The sequence below is a fragment of the Scyliorhinus torazame genome, chromosome 3 (assembly GCF_047496885.1).
Source record: "Scyliorhinus torazame isolate Kashiwa2021f chromosome 3, sScyTor2.1, whole genome shotgun sequence".
NCBI lineage: Eukaryota > Metazoa > Chordata > Chondrichthyes > Carcharhiniformes > Scyliorhinidae > Scyliorhinus > Scyliorhinus torazame.
In genome coordinates this window covers 11,312,891-11,328,978 of record NC_092709.1, presented here as the reverse complement: position 1 = coordinate 11,328,978, position 16,088 = coordinate 11,312,891, and the positions used below count along the sequence as shown (strand labels likewise).

The 16,088-nt window shown below is 49.5% G+C and overlaps 1 long non-coding RNA gene across 1 annotated transcript in view; it reads right to left on the bottom strand.

Annotated features, from left to right (window-relative positions):
• The window catches only part of LOC140409470 (uncharacterized), a 29,714-nt gene extending 19,923 nt beyond the window's left edge, over positions 1–9,791 (bottom strand). The window contains exons 1-2 of the long non-coding RNA XR_011940338.1: positions 9,693–9,791; positions 4,450–4,541 (exon numbers count right to left, since the gene is read on the bottom strand). This is a non-coding gene — a long non-coding RNA (uncharacterized lncRNA). The remainder of the gene's footprint in view (positions 1–4,449; positions 4,542–9,692) is intronic.
• Positions 9,792–16,088: the final 6,297 nt, after the last annotated feature.

The following is a 16,088-nucleotide window of genomic DNA, read 5'->3' as shown; positions in this document are numbered from 1 at the left end:
AAAATTTTTTTTTGGGAAACTCAACCCCAAACACCAAACTCCAAAAAAACACAGCCTTCACTCGCCTCTTACCCGAACTCAGCCTTACCCAAACTCAGATACACTCTCTTTGCCTCCAGCACTCTGTTTCTAAAGGCATTTCAGCCACACCCTTTGTATCCTTCCTGATTTACAGTCAGCCAATAGGCCTGCCCCCGAAACTGATCTCCCGAAACTACCAGCTGACCTGCAAGGTAAGGAAGTTGTTAAGCAGTACTTACCTCACCCACGCCGTGACCTTTTAAACTGTCCCCTCTGCCTCGCAGCTCCCGCGCTTTTTCAATCTCCCGCGCTGTTTCCAAAGTCCCGGCTCTCTCTCTCTCCCGTTCTACTGTTCTATTAGTATTGTTATCTCCACTGTTGTATATACTTATTGTTATTGCTGTTCTGTTTTTGGTTGTTGCTGTTGTACTGTTGGAATGTTATTATTGGTGCTGCTGTTGGCTCCGCCCAGCGGTGGGGGTATAAAGCCTGTTGACCTGGGTCAGCCCTGCAGTGCGTGAGGAGCTACAGGTCGGCACATATTTAGTTTATTAAAGCATCGGTTCACTACTTCTCAGCGTCTCGTCTGAATTGATGTCTATCACCAACACTTCAGCCTTGTCTTTTTTACTCAGGTTCTGGACTTTGTGAACTGGAACATGGGATTTTTGTGGAGCGTCCTCCTCCCATTAGTTGCCCGATTCGTATCATTATCATATCATCGAATCCCTACAGTGCAGGAGGCCATTCGATCCATTGAGTTTGCACTGACCCTCTGAAGGAATGTTCTACCCGTATCCACTCCCCTGCCCTAACCCTGTAACCCCATAACCTAACCTGCACATCCCTGGACACTAAGGGCAATTTAGCACGGCTAATCCACCTAGCCTGCACATCTTTGTCCAGTATCATTCTCCATTGCACACAGAATGATTAAAGAGGTTCTGTCGTCTTTGCAGCCAGATAGCTCTGCCTACTGTTTGCTGATTTTAGTGCGTAGTAAGCAGATGTGCCTTACCTGAGCCAGCCTGGTGCCTTGTTCTAAAGTATATCTTCCTACTGTTCCTGACACACTGACACTTCGCATTGAACCACAGCCAATCTCGCAGCGGGGAGATGGAGCAGGAGGAGTGAGGAATATGCTGGGCTATGAACTCTCTCCATTTCAACCACTGATGGCCCTCAGAACTCATGGCTGCTCATTTTGAGTGGCTAATTTGGTCCTTTGCCTGTCCCATGTGCCACAGCACATCGAAGGGGGCCACTTGTTTCACAGCACTTTCCATTTTTAATGCACCATAGAATCATCATAGAATTTACAGTGCAGAAGGAGGCCATTCGGCCCATCGAGTCTGCACCGGCTCTTTGGAAAGAGCACCCTACCCAAGCCCACACCTCCACCCTATCCCCATAACCAAGTAACCCCACCCAACACTAAGGGTAATTTTAGACACTAAGGGCAATTTATCATGGCCAATCCACCTAACCTGCACATCTTTGGACTGTGGGAGGAAACCGGAGCACCCGGAGGAAACCCACGCACCCACGGGGAGGACGTGCAGACTCCGCACAGACAGTGACCCAAGCCGGGAATCGAACCTGGAGCTGTGAAGCAATTGTGCTAACCACTATGCTACCGTGCTGCCCGTATGTCATGCTACCATGCCATACCCCCTGTGACAACAAGAAAGGTAGTCGAACGCATTATAAATGTAAAATTTTCTTTACTTCAGAAAGGGCGCCTGGGTTAGTTCAGGTGGCTGGACAGCTGGTTCGTGATGCTAGAGCGAGGCCAACAGCACGGGTTCAATTCCCGTACTGGCTGAGCTTACTTATCATATATCATAGAATTTACAGTGCAGAAGGAGGCCATTCAACCTATCAAGCGTGTACTGGTCCTTGGAAAAAGCACCCTACTTAAGCACATGCCGCCCCAGTAACCCTACCTGACCTTTTGGACATTAAGGGCCAATCCACCTAACCTGCACATCTTTGGACTGTGGGACGAAACCGGAGCTCCTGACGGAAACATGCAGACCCGGGGAGAAAGTGCAAACTCCACACAGACAGTCACCCGAGGCCGGAATTGAACCCGAGTCCCTGGAGCTGTGAGGCAGCAGTGCTAACCACTGTGCCACTTATGACGGCTCAACCTTGCCCCTCGCCTGAGTTGTGGTGATCACCAGGTCAGAAGAATGAGAGGTGATGTGGTTCGCACTGTTCCTGTCCTGGCCAGGGTCCCAGGTTCGATTCCCGGCTTGGGTTACTGTCTGTGCAGAGTCTGCACGTTCTCCCCGTGTCTGTGTGTGTTTCTCCGGGTGCTCCGGTTTCCTCCCACAAGTCCCGAAAGACGTGTTTGTTGGGTGAATTGGACATTCTGAATTCTCCCTCAGTGTACCCGTACAGGCGCCGGAATGTGGCGACTAGGGGCTTTTCACAGTAACTTCATTGCAGTGTTAATGTAAGCCAACTTGTGACAATAATAAAAATTATTATTTATTTATTAATATATACAATGCCGAAGGGGCTTGACTGGGTAGAAGCTGAGAAAATATTGCTTCTGGCTGGGGCATAGAGAGCAGTCTCAGAGTCAGGGACTTAGGACTGGGATTGATTTACTCAATTGTTTTTGAATCTTTGAAATTCTTGACCCCAGGAATCTGTGGGTCCTCAGTCGCTCAGTATATTCAAGACTGAAATCAAAAGATTTTGGGGTACTGAGAAAATGAAGGGATACAGCGGTAGGGGTTGGTTTAGCACAGTGGGCTAAACAGCTGGCTTGTAATGCAGAACAAGACCAGCAGTGCTGGTTCAATTCCTGTACCAGCCTCCCCGAACAGGCGCCGGAATGTGGCGACTAGGGGCTTTTCACAGTAACTTCATTGTGACAATAAGCTATTATTATTAATGCAAGGAGGTGGAAGTGAGGCAAGTAAGCCATGATCTTGTTGGATGGTGGAGCAGGCTTGAAAGATCAAATAGCCTATTTCAGCTCTGTCCTATTATATTTATCCTGCTCTTTGATAAATCAATTACTTCTATACCTAGCCAACATAAATTATTTTGATGCCTATTGCCATTATCCACAATTCACCTTTCTATTTGCCTCTTAGCATTTCTTACGCTCGCTTTAGTTACTTTCACTCACTTCTCTATAACTTGCAGCCCTCGTTATTTTTTTCAATTCTTGTGTGAGAAACATGCATTGCTTGTCCAAATCCCCGCCTTTCATGAGGTACAGTAGATGCTCTGTCTCACACATCAAGTGAAAAAATCAATCCCGTTTCCATCACGTACTAACTTTTATATATCTTCACTGGAGTGAAAATATTGCAATCATCAGATAAAATGCACATTGCTGCTTCAAAAAGAATGATTTAAATATTAAGGAAACTATTTGCTTGTGGAGTCGTTGCTCTGTAATTAAATCTCGGGGAGAGATACAAAAAGCACGTTACGAAGAGGAGCAAAATATATTTGCAATTATGATTTGCACAAACATAGTTAAAGTAGACGAATTGTACAGAATGATTTGTTGCATATTGCACGCATGGGAGTGGATGTGGATACTGCTGAATGTGACGATGAGTGCACAGCTGGTTAACTGAGGGTTACTGTGGGCCTTTGAGGGTAACAAAGAGAGCTGCTCGTCGCACCATTTTCCTGCTATCAGGGGGTGCGCGCAAACAAGCACTTTAATCCCCAAACAGCAGGCCAGCCAATCAAGCGGAAGATACAATAATCTTCATAATCAGTTGTCAACTGCAATTAAATGCTATTTGAAACAGCTGGAATAGCATTTAGTGGGCCAGGGCAGCTGTGGGCTGAGCTGGATTGCCGAGGAACAGAGACACAGGAAGCCAGGTTTGCTGGCCAGGTGCTGGGTGCCCTCCTGCAAGGAAACCAGGAAGGGGAGGGGCGCGCTGTATGGGACTGAGAGGCCACCGCTCAGTGGTGTCTGATGCAGCACGCTAGGGAGGAGGTGGCAGGAAATATCATTGCTAACTCTCGCACCAGCAGGAGCTGGAAAGAGTTCAAATCCAGGGTTTGAAACCTCAAGACCTCTCTGACAGTGGGGCAACGATGTAGTTTCGTGTAACTAACTCGTGACACGAAGAATATAGCACCTTTAATGCTAAGGGTTAGAGTATAAGAGTATAAATCAATCTTGCTGCAATTATATAGGGCGTTGATGAGACCAGGCCGGAAGTACGGTGTGCAGTTTTGGCCTCCTTACCCGAGAAGGGATGTACTTACCGTAGATCCCGACCCCCTTATAGTCTGATCAAACCACCCCTATTACTGGCACTTACCTGAGAGCCATTAGGTAAGTCAGGTGGACCAACATTGATCTCTTGCCTTGGGCAGGCTCCACTTGGATGACCAATTCCCAAATCAATTCTCTGCAATGAGCAAAAGGAAACTTACAGAAGATTATATATTCCTTGCGTGAAGTTCCTTTAGGAGTTGATGCTGTGATGAGCCAAGGAAAAGTGGGAGGAATAAATTAAGGTGAAGTCCTGTGAAAGGAAGGAAAGCAGGAATGAAGAACGACAAAAGGAATTTTGAGCCTGCTCTGCCAATCAGTAAGATTATGGTTGTTTTCTTTAACACAATTCTACTTTAATTGATCCAGGTCTTGAATCGATACTCAATCACTGAAATCCACCTTCCTCTGGGGTAGACAATTCACAATCCTCCGAATAAAGAACTATAGTAAATGCAATAATTGTCGACCATCGGTTAGCTAACTCACAACGACGGGCTTATTCAATACCAATGATATACAGAGCACTCTAATCGATGTCTAAATTCTCAGCACGGGATCGTCAACAATAACCTGCAAAAAGCCTGTGCTCTACACCACGCTCATTCTCCATTGGACCATCAGACCACATGACCCTTCCGAAGCATGCCCCCATTAAAGGGGCTAGCTACGACATCCCTCCCTCTTTAAGTCCCTTATTACGCAGTACATTGAAAACATATACAACTTTCAAAACATTAGCGATAATGAACAATCTGTAACACAGTTTATCAGAAACTCAGTCTGTCGGTGGACATTTTCTTTCTCTAGGATAGATGTAATAATAACAATCTTTATTGTCACAAGTAGGCTTACATTAACACTGCAATGAAGTTACCGTGAAAATCTGCAGTCGCCACATTCCGGCGCCTGTTCGGGTACACGGAGGGAGAATTCAGAATTCTCAGCCGGTACGGGAATTGAACCCGCGCTGTTGGTCTTGTCCTGCATTACAAACCAGCTGTCTAGCCCACTGAGCTGTAGCTGAACTGGTTGAGGTTCCGCTGGAGAGGCAGCTTTGGTGGACCTGCTTCACTGGGACTATCACAAATCATAGAAGTTACAGTGCAGAAGGAGGCCATTCGGCCCATCAAGTCTGCACCGGCCCTTGGAAAGAGCACCCTACCTAAGCCCACACCTATCCCCGTAAGCCAGTAACTTCACCCAATCCAACCCAACCCAACCTTTTTTGGACACTAAGAGCAATTTAGTATGGCCAATCCACCTAACCTGCACATCTTTGGACTGTGGGAGGAAACCGGAGCACCCGGAGGAAACCCACGCTGACACGGGGAGAACGTGCAGACTCCGCACAGACAGCGACTCAAGCCGGGACTCGAACTTGGGACCCATGAGCTGTGAAGCAACTGTGCTAACCAGTGTGCTACCGTGCCCCCCAGGGCTTGGTACCAGCTTGGTAGCAGCACATCACTTGCCACTGTTTCCTTGGTTTCACTGGGAGACCACTTTGACCTGTCACTGTCAGATCAGCCCCTTCACTCCTTGTACAAACACTACCTGCCGGCACAGTTGCATCAAGCAGTAACAGTGGCCCTTGGGATAGCTCCCATCTCCGCAAATAATCCATGTGTTTCTTCAAAAACTTCTCCCGCACTCTCACTTCACAGGACAGCGACTCCGCCTTGGCCACCACGACTCCCGGAACCAACTTGGTCCACTTCCAAAATTCTTTACAAAAACTGGGTCGTCGATCTCAAACGTTCTTTCCACATTTGCCGATCATGGCTCCTTTTCTGGCAACTCTGCCTTGTCTCCAACCTCCCTGCCAAGCTCAACCCGGTTGTTAAGCAGTGACCCATCAACAGCTTAGCTGGAGCTACACCAGTAGTGGTATGTGGGGTGGTTCTGTAGCCTAACAGGAACCCTGATACCTTGGTTCCTAGTGACGAAGGTGATTGCTACTCCATACCAGCCTCGAATGTCTGAACTGCACGTTAAGCCAACCCATTTAATGATAGCGATGAGGTCTAAATATGCTTTATTCCATGAAATCTCATGAATTTCTGGAATTCTGCACTTGTGAAGGCCGTTTCGTTGTCTGAGGCAAGTACTTCTGCTACGCCGTGGACGGCAAAACATCGGGGCAGCTTCTCAAATGTGGTGCCTGAAGTTGTTAGCTTCATTTCAAATACCTCCATCCACTAGCAAAAGCAGCGGAACACCCATGAATGGGCCAATATAATCTCCGTGAACTCTCACCCAAGGGCAAATCTGCCATTCCCAAGGGTGCAAGGGAGCTGCAGTTGGCAATGTCTGGTGTAACTGGCATTGGTCGCATTGTCCTGCAATCCTTTCAGTTTCAGCATCGATGCCAGGCCACCGAATGTAGCTTCTCGCTTGCATTTTTATTTTGGGTACGTCCTAATGGGCGCTGTGCAATTCTTCAAGCAGTAATTCTCTTCCTGGTGTAGGGATGACCACTGTTGTTCCCCAAAGGATGACACCATCCTTTAATAAGCCGATAAAGCTTCATTTCCTCCGAATCTTTCTCACTCCATCATCCATGTAGTACCGTCTGTTTAACCTTCAATAACAATGGGTCGCTATTAGCTGCTGGGAGGATGACAACCGCTTCTTCACTCCTGCGAATGTGTCCTCCCGTGGAGTGCCCCATGCCCACTTCTGGTTCTTCCTTCACAAGGTGTGAAGAGATGCCAACAGGGTGGCCAAGTTTAGAATGAATTTTGCATAATGCTTTCTGAGGCCCAGAAATGATTGTGGTTCCGTGGCGTTCTGCAGAGCAGGGGGTCGCTTTTACGGCCTGAACCTTCTCCTCCACAGGGTTCGGGTCGTTCCTTGCCCACCCGATACCCCAAATACGTCACCGCCTTTGCTTGAAAAACGCACTTGCCTCTCCTCAGGTGGGCGTCTACCTGGGAGAATCACCTGAGGACCTCCCCTAGGTTATCCATGAGCACCTTGTCGATGGCCCCCGTAATGAGCACATCATCCTTGGGTTTCCTGGAGTGCGCCTTGCATCCGTTTGAAAGATTGCCGGGGCTAAAGAGATCCCGAAAGGGAGGCGAGTGTATTCAAATAGACCCCTGTGGGTGTTTATAGTCACATACCTCCGCGATGCAGAGTCCAGTTTTAACTGCAGATAAGCGTGGCACATATCTAGTTTGGTGAATGGGCATCCTCCAGCCTGGCATGCAAGTCCTCTACCTGAGGCCAGAGGGTAACAGTCCAGGTGGCGTGCCCTATTCACAGTTAGTTTATAGTCCCCAGAGAAGGGAGCAGACTGGTCCGCTTCATCACCGGGACCGTGGTCCACTCCGCAAAATCGCACAGGATGTATGATGCCCAAACTTTCCAAGCGCGGCAACTCAGCATCCACTTTGGTTAGCAAGGCGTAAGGAACAGGCCGTGCCCTGAAGTCTCTGGGCTAAGTTTCTGGGTCCAATTAGATGCGTGCCTTGGCTCCCTTTATTTTGCCCAGTCCTTCCTGGAATACCTCTGGATATTTACCTCGGACATCATGCAGGTTTCCAGTGCCTAACTGGAAAATCTGCCGCCAATTGAGGCGGAGTACACATAGCCAATCAGGCCCCAGCATGTTTGGATCCGGCCCTCGCACCATGACCAAAGATAGCCTGCCAGTTTGTTGACCGCGGGTTACCGGGGTCACGGTGGTTTCTATGACGCTCATTGGTTCAGCAGTGTCAGTCTCCAATCTGGCCTCGGTGTCGAGCAGCTTAGTGCCAAAATTGCTGTGCAGAGTTAGCGGAAGGTGTGCTGACCAACAATGGACATGCGCCCATTAGGGCGTGTCCTGTGGAATTTCCATCACCAAGGGGTGTCCACTCACCTGCAATGTGACCCGAATTAGCGCCACCTGATGCAGTTCAATTGCATCAGGCTTTCCTCCTCGGGGGGGGGGGGGGGGGGCGGGGGGTGCACATGCAGGACCCTGGCTCAGGGCGTCCTCATCGTCTGTCCAGGCCGGCGCGCTCTCTGCCGATCCTGGCGGCCTTGATTACAGCGTCTCCTACGCCCACATGCCGGACAACGTTGTCGGAATTACCCCTCACCCCCGGGGGAGGTGTCCCGCTGGTGTGTGGCTCCAGACTATTGAGCCCGTCTGCGGTGTTGTACCTGTGGTTGTTGCTTTGGAGGTGACCGGGCCATTTGGGCACTGCTCTGGGATGGCGCTAGAGTCTGATACTGAGGTCGAGCAACACTATGGATACTATAGTACTTGGAACCTTGGAGTTTCTGCACCCCTTTCTCCACCTTTCAGCGGGCCTTTGCTAGCCCAATGACCCTTTTTAAATCCAATGTAGGTTCCGCCAACAGCTTCCTCTCTGTGGCCATGTTGTTGATTCCACACACAAGCCGATCCCTCAGCATCTCAGGTAGGGATGGCCCAAATGCTCAGCCAGCCATCGGAGTCGAGTTAGGAAATCCGCCACTGACTCCCCCGGAGTTCGGACAGCTGCGTTGAATTGGTACCATTGTAAGATAACTGATGGTTTTGGGTAATAATAGTTAGACGCTAGTGCAACTAATTCATCAAATGATATTTGAATCTGGAGCAGCCAGGTATGTGAGGGTTTTGTAATGCTAAGGTTGGGGCCTACATGCTGTCAGGAGGGTTACCTTTCGCCAATGCTCTCCCAAAATGCCATTGGCTTGAAAAAAGTACCTCATCTGCTCTGCATACGGTGGCCTGCGTCAAAGGCCTCCAGTTTCCCGAAAAATTGCATTTTTGAAAGCCAGACCCACATGCTGCTGCACGACAAACTTCCGGAGTGGCTGGGGTGTCCTGAAGTAGAGTTCAGATTTTCCCTTTTCCTCATCGCCAGTTTAAAGACCCAGGTAGGAAGAACAGAGGCCTGGACTCTCCGTTTCGGAGACTAAGTGCTGACTCCAGTGGAGCGTGAGTGGTCTTTCACGACCAGAAAATCGGTGTGAAACCCTCCCCGATTCCGGTACCAGTGAGGGGCTGGCACCGGTGCTGACTGAAACTCCCGCACCAAAAACAGCCGGGTCCCGGGCCGCACATGCACTGTTGACGACCTTGCAGCAGTCGCACCCGACAACATGGCGCCAGCCAGGCTCAATCCCAATCCGGCATCCACAACCCCACAGCCCACCCCCTGGCCACCGCCATGAGTGCCATCAGTTCGTCAAATATTTTGGAATCTGGGGCCGCAGGCTATTGTAGGTGCTAAAGGTAGGGACCCCACAGGTGGTCAGGAGTATCACCTTCTGCCGGTCATCCCCTATACTGGCGTTCGCACTAAAAAAGTAATGCATTTGTTCAGCGTACTAGCCCGGTCTGCCACGCTCGCGTCAGCAGGATCGAGCCTCCCAAAGAGCGGCAAGTTAAACCTGTTCCGACCTTGCTCCTCTGTGGTGAGATTCAGCCGTGGCCTGGACGTCCAGAATCGCGGCCTGTAGTCCGTTTTTCCTCGTCGCCAGTATTACAAACACAGGGGTCCTGAGAAGGATTGAAAAGGGAGGGTTATTAAACAAGCCAAAGCAAAGCCGTAAAGCGTGGCGGGGGGTGGGTACACCTAGTCCCAGCCGAGACCATCCAAAGATGCCGGTTCCCTCCCTGGCCGACTTTCAGTGGTGAGTTTTAATGAGCCCCGTTGTTAGGCTTCTGCCCCTCAGCGGGGAGCTGGTATTCCATGGGCTTCATGGGGGGGATCAATCGGGTTGACCAGTAAGGGGCCAGTAGCCATGCCACATAAAGCCCCCGGCTTTACCTGCCGATACGGACGCAGAATGGCTGCGCAGGCGCACGACGGCGGCCGGGCGACACAACTTGGCACCGGCCATGCACGGACAGCAGTTAGAGAAAGAGATATAGTATAGTTAGTACTTGTAGTTAAATATAGTTAACACTTATTCTGAATTACTTTACCACCAGTGATAGCTGTGTAAGGGTGAACAAACCCATTTCATCATTAGTATTTATATTCGTTACTCATTAAACCTATTTTGCTTTGAAGTGAATCTTGGTAGTTTCTTTGAAATCTGGCCATCAGACCATTCTGGATGTAAAGCAAAGAATAATGACTTTTTATAAACAAGTAAAATAACAGCTCACAGCCCTCAAATTATTATTTTTTAAAAAATCATCTTTAATATGCAGAAGACTGCGAGTGCAGGTGTTAGAACAACAGCTCTCATAGAACATACAGTGCAGAAGGAGGCCATTCGGCCCATCGAGTCTGCACCGACCCACTTAAGCCCTCACTTCCTCCCTATCCCCGTAACCCAATAACCCCTCCTAACCTTTTTGGTCACTCAGGGCAATTTATCACAGCCAATCCACCTAACCCGCACATCTTTGGGACTTGTGGGAGGAAACCGGAGCACCCGGAGGAAACCCACGCAGACACGGGGAGGACGTGCAGACTCCGCACAGACAGTGACCCAAGCCGGGGAATCGAACCTGGGACCCTGGCGCTGTGAAGCCACAGTGCTATCCATTGGCAGTACAGCACTCGGGGTGTACTGAAGTCACGATGTGTACTGTGTAAACGCAAGTCAACGTTTTCCCCAAAAAAAATTCCAATTAGAGCCTTCACAAATTGAAATGCAGTCGGGGCTGTTTAATTGATCAATGAAAGAGTTAAGCGGACAGCAAGACAATATAGGGCCTTTAAATGCGCAAGCACTCAAAACAATCCTTGATTTTATTTTATTTTGTCCTTCCAGACATCAGTTTACACCTTATTTATTTTTAATTTGCATAAATGTTTAAAGCTCTTGAAGGATTTCTCACCACAGGCTGACTGTGGTTATGTCAAGTTCCTTATAAATATTTCAAAACAACTAAATAACACAATAAAAAAAAACACTTGCAATTGTGCACAGGAGTCAAAATGGTCGTTCAGTGGATTTTACAAATGTGCTTGCAAGGCAAGATTAGCATGAACTTGCCATCTGAAAACCATTTTTTTTCATCATTCAAATCTTTGCCTTAATCTCCTTTGCTTCTTGCTGAGTAATCTCTCTGAGATCTCTGCACTGCACTCCCTCCGAATCTGGCTTGTCCCTGATTCCAATCGACAGACTGTTTACGGTCACGCCGTCAGCTGCCTCGGCCCCCCCCCCGAGCTCAAGAATTCTCTCCTCAATCCTCGCCACCTTCTTCCCTCCTCCTTTGAGGTGTTCCCTGCCACCCACCTCTTTGACCTTTCTGTCACCCTCTCCGAATAATGCCTCGCCAGGCTCGGAGTCAAATCTGTTTTGCGTTATTTTGGTCAGGCTCCTGTGAATCTCTTTGGGACATTTTGCTACGTCAAATATGCTTCAGACATGCACACGGCTGCGGATGCTGAGTTGTAGCCTTCAGGTGCAGTTTAGGATGTCGCATTTCTCCGCTGGAGGCTTTTATCCAAATGTCTCTTACTCTACACCACAGTCCCCGGGTAAAAGGTTAAAACGCACCAGGTGACAGGTAAACACCCATCCAGAAGCCTCTCAGCAGGCCATAGGTGTCGGGGGCGGCTTGCCAGCCTCAGCGCGCCCGAGACGCCTCTCGCGAGATTCGCGACGCTCGAAGCGTCTCCCGAGATTCAACGGATCTGATAGAGGTCTAATAAATTATGAGGGGCATGGATAGAGTGAATGGGCAGGCACTCTTTCCCAGGGTGGAGGGGTCAGTCACCAGGGGGCATAGGTTTAAGGTCCGTGGGGCAAAGTCGAGAGGGGATGTGCGAGGCAGGTTTTTATGCAGAGGGAGGTGAGTGCCTGGAACGCGTTGCCAGGGGAGGTTGTGGAAGCAGATACATTAACAGCGTTCAAAAGGCGTCTTGACAAACACATGGACAGGATGGGTGCAGACGGATACGGCACAAGGACATGCTGAGGGTTTTGGCAAAGGGTGATATCATGAATAGTACAGACTTGGAGGGCCAAAGGGCTTGTTCCTGTGCTGTATTGTTCTTTATGCTTTGGAATCTCGTGAGACGTCATGATCTGGATCTTACCCTCACTGGGCGAGATCCAGGTTGGCATATTTAAGTGAGCCATTGGGCAGCACGGTGGCGTAGTGGGTAGCATTGCAGCCTCAAGGTGCTGAGGTCCCAGGTTCGATCCTGGCTCTGGGTCACTGTACATGTGGAGTTTGTAAATTCTCCCTGTGTTTGCGTGGGTTTCGCCCCCACAACCCAAAGATGTGCAAGGTAGGTGGATTAGCCACACTAAAATTGCCCTTAATTGGAAAAATGAGTTGGGTACTCTAAATTTATTGGGGCAGCACGGTAGCCTTGTGGATAGCACAATTGCTTCACAGCTCCAGGGTCCCAGGTTCGATTCCGGCTTGGGTCACTGTCTGTGCGGAGTCTGCACATCCTCCCCGTGTGTGCATGGGTTTCCTCCGGGTGCTCCGGTTTCCTCCCACAGTCCAAAGATGTGCAGGTTAGGTGGATTGGCCATGATAAATTGCCCTTAGTGTCCAAAATTGCCCTTAGTGTTGGGTGGGGTTACTGGGTTGTGGGGATGGGGTGGCGGTGTTGACCTTGGGTAGGGTGCTCTTTCCAAGAGCCGGTGCAGACTCGATGGGCCGAATGGCCTCCTTCTGCACTGTAAAATTCTATGAATTCTCCCAACGCCTGGGACATAACGGCCGGGCTTGGGAGAACTCGCCAGGGTGCCCTATAGCACTAGTCCACACAAACCAGGCATAACAACACCTGCGGGGCTCTCACAGATCACTAGAGAACCCCAGATTGTCAGGCTTTGGGAACATGGCATCCTGGCACTCCCGCTGGCACCCAGGCACTGCCAGCCTGCTACCCTTGCACTGCCACATGGGCACCCTGGTGCCCGGGTGGAACTCTCAGGTTGTCGAGGCTCTGCCAGGGTGCCAGGCAGGCTGTGCTAAGATGCCCAGGTACCAGGTTGTCCGTGCCAAGGATCAGGCCCGAGGGGGGGGGGGGGGGACTTGCCCATAAGAGGTGGGGTGAGGAGACCTCAAGGACCTCCGAAGAGGTACGTTGGGTGCAATGGGGGAGTCCGGAGGTCGCGTTGGGGTTGCTGAGATGGGTCGAAGGACCAGGGCAGTCTTCAAAAACGGCGGGTCGGCTTCCTGCACTGGGGAGCTGAGCAGGAAATGATGCAAGTGTGGCCTTGGCAGGGCCGTCATTGCCTAGGCCAGAGCAAAGTGCAGTGCTGTTGAATAGCGGTGTCAACCTCGGTGCTTCAGGCGCTGAGAAACACACCGCTAAACAAGCCCAAAACGGGACTGCATTTGTCCCACTGAACCACGCCCATCATCTCTATCTCAGTGGGTGGCAATCTGGTTTCAAATCCCCTCGCAGAGCCGTCAACAATATAAGCTGAGGCGTCCAGTGCAAAACTGAGGGAATGCCGCACTGTTGCAGGTGCTGCTTTACGGCTGTGCCACTAACCCAAGCCTTGTCTGCATCTCCCAGGTGGACTCAAAATCCTTTGAAGAAGAGCAGGGCGCCCTGACCAATATTTATCCCTTACCCAACATCACGGATCCCCCCAGCCATTCTCGCGTTGCTGTGTGCGAGAGCTTGCTGTGTGCAAATTGGCTGTCCCGGTGTCTACATTCCAAGTGTGATGAAGCTTCAAAAGCACTTCATTGATGTGAAAGGCGCTAGCAAAATGCAGCTCTTTCTTTTTTAACATGTCCTACATGTGGCTTATTGAATCAGGCTTATTTTACACTTATCGAATTCCAGAGTCGGGTAATTGACTCTCCCTCGCAAATCTGAGGGTACAGAGGCTGCGACATCCTGTTGGGCGGATAGTGCGATTATGTTATCAACTTCGAACAGCCTGAGCTGTTACCATAGTGACGTGCTCAGTACTATGCAATGAAAGGTGCTGGTGGAGCTGCAACACAATTGTTTTTACAATTTCAAAACCGTCTTTGAAAGTTTCCAAAATCTGTGTCAGACCATTTTTTTTTGAACAAGTGCGGTGCTGAAGATTTTGCTTTTGAAACTCTAACCAAATATTTTGGGTACAGACGTAGCAGGTGGTCAAAGCGGGGCAGGTTTAGCTCACTTGGCTACACAGCTGGTTTGTGACGCAGAGCGAGGCCAGCAGCACGGGCTCAGTTCCCCGTACTGGCTGAGGTTATTGATGAAGGCCCTGCCTTCTCAACCTTGCCCCTTGCCAGAGGTGTGGTGATAGTCATCTGGGACTAAGGTGACTTTACCGTCACCTATTCAACCTCCATTTATCATTCTTGGCAATCTAGATTGTCCATTATGTTGAGGTGTGAAGTGTGGGCTCAATGTTGGTGCTACTAAACACCTGTGTCTGTGTGGGTTTCCTCCCGGTTCTCCGGTATCTCCCACAGTACAAAGGTGTGCAGGTCAGGTGAATTGGCCACTCTAAATTGTCCCTTAGTTTCTAAAATGTAAACCATAGAGATGGATGACCATCTCGCCGGAGAACCTTCCAGGTGATATCTTTGGTACAATTCCTGCTACGTCCTCGTTACCAGTGCCGCAATGTTCTGGGTCCTTCCGTGCCTCGCCCTTGACACGTTCCGCGTTATGCCCTTCCTTCAGAGAGGAGGCGCTCTGAAAGCAAATGTGCCATTCTCAACCACCTAGCCCACCTGTTTGAAGCCAGCGAGAACCCGTGGTGTCTTTAGATGTGAAAAGTGTTTTTTATTTTGCTCTATTGATAAATCTGCCGGGTTATATTGGCCACAATTGACAAAACTGCTCAATCTGTGCTAGTTTCCTGCCAAGAGGCAGACACACCGCCCCAGTCAACACCGATATAATCATAATTGTACAGCCAATTTATTTCACACTGCGCCGTGTGTTAGGTGCGAATCAGCAGCTTCAATGTTTCGAAACACGGTGACAAACGCTACTGTCTTGTAAATGTATTTTGCAAACTGCTGCAGATGTACAATTAATGCGCAACTTAGGCTGATCTTGGCTATGGCACCAGGTAATTGGATATTGTCTGGGAAGCTTGTGGTTCAGGGCTGAGGTGAGTGTAAACACTGGAGGAATTGAATTCAGTTTGAATCAGCTGACCCACTATTCAATTTTTCTGATATTTACACTTTACGGATCCAAATTGAATTGAATTTCCCATTAGAAATAGGGCAAAGTGTGATTCATGCTCAGCCGCACAAAGCTGGCTATTCGTCCGTCCGAATTCTCAGTGAGGCCTTCAACGCTGTTGTTTCATCGGCATTGTTAATTGCTGAATCTGCAGCACACTTTGATCTTCCCTCACACCCAAGGTCGCCAGCTCTGGTCGGGCGCATTCTTAGACATGTCATGACATGACCCCCTCCGTCCTGCTGCCGAGCCGCCCCACCCCCAAGCACCTGCCATTAGTCACCTGACAAACCGATTGGCGCACGGTAGCACAGTGGGTAGCACAGTTGCTTCACAGCGCCAGGGTCCCAGGTTCGATTCCCGGCTTGGGTCACTGTCTGTGCGGAGTCTGCACGTTCTCCCCGTGTCTGCGTGGGTTTCCTCCGGGGGCTCCGGTTTCCTCCCACAGTCCAAAGACGTGCTGTTAGGTGAATTGGACATTCTGAATTCTCCCTATGTGTACCCCAACAGGCGCCGGAGTGTGGCAACTAGGGGAGTTTCACAGTAACTTCACTGCGTTGTTAATGTAAGCCTACTTGTGACACTAATAAAGATTATTATTATATTGGATGATTCTTGCCTATCAGCCATGTTTCCCACTTCTCCAATGATCTTTCCAATTAGTGAACAGAAATGTTTAGAGCGAAAATTTAAAAAATCCAAACATCTTCCTCGTA